The following is a 3,698-nucleotide window of genomic DNA, read 5'->3' as shown; positions in this document are numbered from 1 at the left end:
CTGAGGCCAATTGGGTGATTTTGAAACAGAAAGTGGTTACTATCCAAAATATATAAAGAACTCTTACAACTCAACAGTAAACAAACAACCCAATTAAAAAATGGGCAGAGAACCTGAACAGACAGTTCTCCCAAGAAGTCATACAAATGGCCAACAGATCTATGAAAAGATGCTCAACTTCACTAGCTTTTGGGGAGATGCAAATCAAAACTACAGGGAGGTGCCACCTCATGCCTGTTTGGAACGGCTACCATCAACAAGACAGGTAACCACAAGTGTCAGAGAGTCTGTGGAGAAAAAGAAGCCCCTGCTCACTGCTGGTGGGAATGTAAACTGGTACAGCCACTACAGAAAACAATATCGGTGTTCCTTGAGTAATTTAGGGCAGAGTTACTGTATGACCCAGCAACCCCTCTTCTGGGTATCTGCCTGAAAAATTTGGAAATATTTGCAAAGATGCATGCACCCCTATGTTCATTGCAGCATTATTCACAGTGACAAAGAGACGGCAACAACCAACATGTCCTTTGCTAGAGATGTCACACCTATGGGGATGATAAAAAGTGAACTCTCTCTGATGGATTAGTGGAGAACTGTACATCCTGAGTAGAAAAAAAAAAAGATGTCACACACATATACAACGGAATAATACTCAGTCATGAGGAAAGATGAAACACTGCCATTTGTGACAACCTGGATGGATCCAGAGACTATCACACTAAGCGAAATAAGACAGAAAAAAATCAACAATCATATGACTTCACTTGTATGTGGGATATCAAACTGAAAGCAACAAGTGAACAAACAAGAAAAGCAAACAAAAACTCAAAGGAAGAGGCAGTGTGGTGGTTACCAGTGGGAAGGGAGTCGAGGGTCAGTCGAGGATAAAGGGGGTTGAATATACAGCAACGGTGATGAAGAAGGTTTGACCTCGGGTCAATGCACACAATGCAATATACAGATGATGTATCACACTGTTGTACACTTGAGTCCTATATAATTTTATTAACCAGTGTCAACTCAATACATTGAATTAAAAAGGGAAAAAAGAAAGGGGGGGTGCTCAGCATTCCTGAGCCCCAAGAGCAGACTCGAAAGCATCTGTAGGAGGTGAATGGCCAAAATCAAGTGGAAACAAGAGAAAACACGTCTGGTAAGAAGGTCAATGTTGTTCCCTTAAAATGACTAATAGGCCCTGTGGGGTAGCTCATTTTGTTAGAGTGTTGACTTGACATGCGAAGGTTATCAGTTCGATCCCCAGCAGGGCACATGCAAGAATCAAACAGTGAATGCAACAGTAAGTGGAACAGCAAAACAATCCCCCCTCTCCTCTTTCCTCTTCCTAAAACCAACAAATTAAAAAATGATTAATGGGATGTTCCAGGTATAGTGGTAGGTGTGTAATAAGCTGATGAAGTACACTACGATTATGAATGGATCATCACACTATTCATCCTTGCGCTCCCCACATCAATAGAACCATCTGGGTCACGTCTTTGCCTTGTGCAACTTGGATGGCTGAGGAAGGGAGAGGAAATTAAAGCAGAGAGAGAACTAAAATTGTAAGAAAGGAAGGACGGCCGGTAGCACTCACTGAGCATCTATTCCAGCCCACTTTTGTCCCGAGCACCATGGCACCCCAGTGCCTGCCTCCAGGGGGAAGCACGGCAGAGGCTGCCCAGTGGAGCCCACTGATCTGACTCCAGGTCCCGTGCTCTTCCCGCTGGAGAGGAGAGGAGGGTGTGGAAAAAAAGCACACAGGGGCTTTCACCCACGAACTTGAGGAAAAAAGAATAAATGGGTCATGAATGTGTCTGCACTCAAGCCCCTTTCCCCTCCCCCTGCCTCCCCCAGCTGAATTCTGAAGCTTCTCATGATGGCTCAAGAAACGGGGTGGGGGTGTGTCTAAATAAAGCTCCCGAGTGGGCGTACCTGCTCAACTATGCATGAGCTCTCTGTGACTTCACCCCTGATGCCTACAACTTCAGGAATAAGCATGACTTCACTCAATTCACAGCCAGAAAAAGCAGAACTTTCCAAAAATACTTGAATGTTGACAGCAGACTCCTGCAATCCAGCGAATAATTGGTGTGCAACTGTGTATGTGTGCCTGTGCACGCGACCTAAATCCACAGAGCTTCCCATCTTGCAGCTACAAAAGATGTCTCGTGCCTCTGATTTTCCAAATGTCAAAGGCTATTTGCTAAACTGGCAGGCAGCCTAGCCTTTACCCAGGACCCTCAGGGCGGTTGACAGTGATCCCTGAAGTGGTCCCCTTGCCTGCTGGCTTCAGCCCGCTGAAGGGTGGAAGATCCAAGCACATCGGCCCGTTAGGTCTATACCTCCTCCTGTCCTGGCAGGTCTCCATGCTGTTGTCTGCCAGTGAGGAGGGGAGGGGTTCGGTGTCATAGCAATGGGGCTCCCTGGATAATGAAGTCCTGCTGTCCTCCATGCCTGCTCACCAGAGTCTCAGTGGCTCCTCAGGGCTTGAGGGAAGACGCTCCTTCCCCAAGATCACACCCAGTGAGCTGGGTCCCGCCACAAAGCTGCCTTGGCCTTACTGTCACAGTTCCCACAGGTCACCTCTGCACTGACACCCCGCTGCCCATTTCGACCTGGAGCAGATGCTCTCAGTGCCCTGCCCTTTCAAAGTGGGCCGCCTAACTGCCATCTGCCAGCACTGGCGCCCCCTGGAGGTCCACGTGCATGGCACAGCAGGCCACAAGGACTAGGAAACCGCTGGCCCACCAGGAGGAGCCCGCGTTCAGTGACCTTCAGAAACAGTTGTTTTGCGTTGGCCAAAGAGTCTGTATGGCTTTTCCCACAAAATAAAAGCCACATTTTTTCCATTTTTACTAGTAACTTTATTGATTTGGATATTTTGAGTATGTCGGCCATCTCCCGCATGGTATAATGTTGAACTGTTCTCAGTTAATGCCTCGATGTGATCGCCAGCAACTTCAGCTGGTCTGCCCGACGGTGGGGCACCGTCCAGTGGGAAATCTCGAGCGCGAAACTTCACAAACCACATTTGACATGTTTGATCAGTCACAGCACCGTCTCCATACACGGCACTAATCTTTATTTTTGCATTTCAGTTGCATTTTCACCTTTCATGAAATAATAAAGCATAATATGCCCAAAATGTTGCTTATTTTCTTCCATCTTCAATATCAAAATAGATACACAAAAATTCACTAATTTTGATGTTTTTCTAAATGCACTCTGATATGATAGCCATCACAATACAACTACCAAAATTGTTTTGAGTGAAGTTAAGGACAACTAAGCACTACTAGACCCATCTTAGAGAAAAAACCAAATGAACTTTTTGGCCAACCCAATATAAATACCCCAGCTCCCTCATTCTTTCCATGGGATAATTCTGAAACCTGGGATGTCCCAGGCCACCACTGTGGTAGCTGGTAATGACAGGCTGCTGTCCCTTCCCTGTATCACATACCTCTTCTCTACTGGTGTTCCCTGCATCTCCCAATAAGATACTTGCCCTTGAACCCTTGTCTCAGGCCTGCTTTTGGGAGGCCCCAAAGTAGGACAACAACCTAGTAGCAGAGTGGGAAAGGATTCCAGAGTCAGACATGTGGTGGCCAAGAAGCAGCCCTCCTCTGCTGGGACCTCTGTCTTCTTGGGCTGTCCATGTCACTGACTGGGTCCCCATCTCCTGCAGGTCTCCCCTT

The 3,698-nt window shown here is 46.9% G+C and overlaps 1 non-coding gene across 1 annotated transcript; it reads left to right on the top strand.

The window, feature by feature from the left end:
• Nucleotides 1-545: 545 nt before the first annotated feature.
• Nucleotides 546-611, top strand: LOC118997748 (small nucleolar RNA SNORD26). Its single transcript, XR_005068717.1, has one exon. It is a non-coding gene; the product is annotated as a small nucleolar RNA SNORD26 (small nucleolar RNA).
• Nucleotides 612-3,698: the final 3,087 nt, after the last annotated feature.

This window comes from Sturnira hondurensis, unplaced genomic scaffold (genome assembly GCF_014824575.4).
Source record: "Sturnira hondurensis isolate 20B ecotype Veracruz unplaced genomic scaffold, ASM1482457v3 Scaffold0013381, whole genome shotgun sequence".
In the NCBI taxonomy this organism is placed as follows: Eukaryota; Metazoa; Chordata; class Mammalia; order Chiroptera; family Phyllostomidae; genus Sturnira; species Sturnira hondurensis.
The sequence above is the reverse complement of the archived record's forward strand: the minus strand, read 5'-3'. Positions and strand labels throughout refer to the sequence as shown.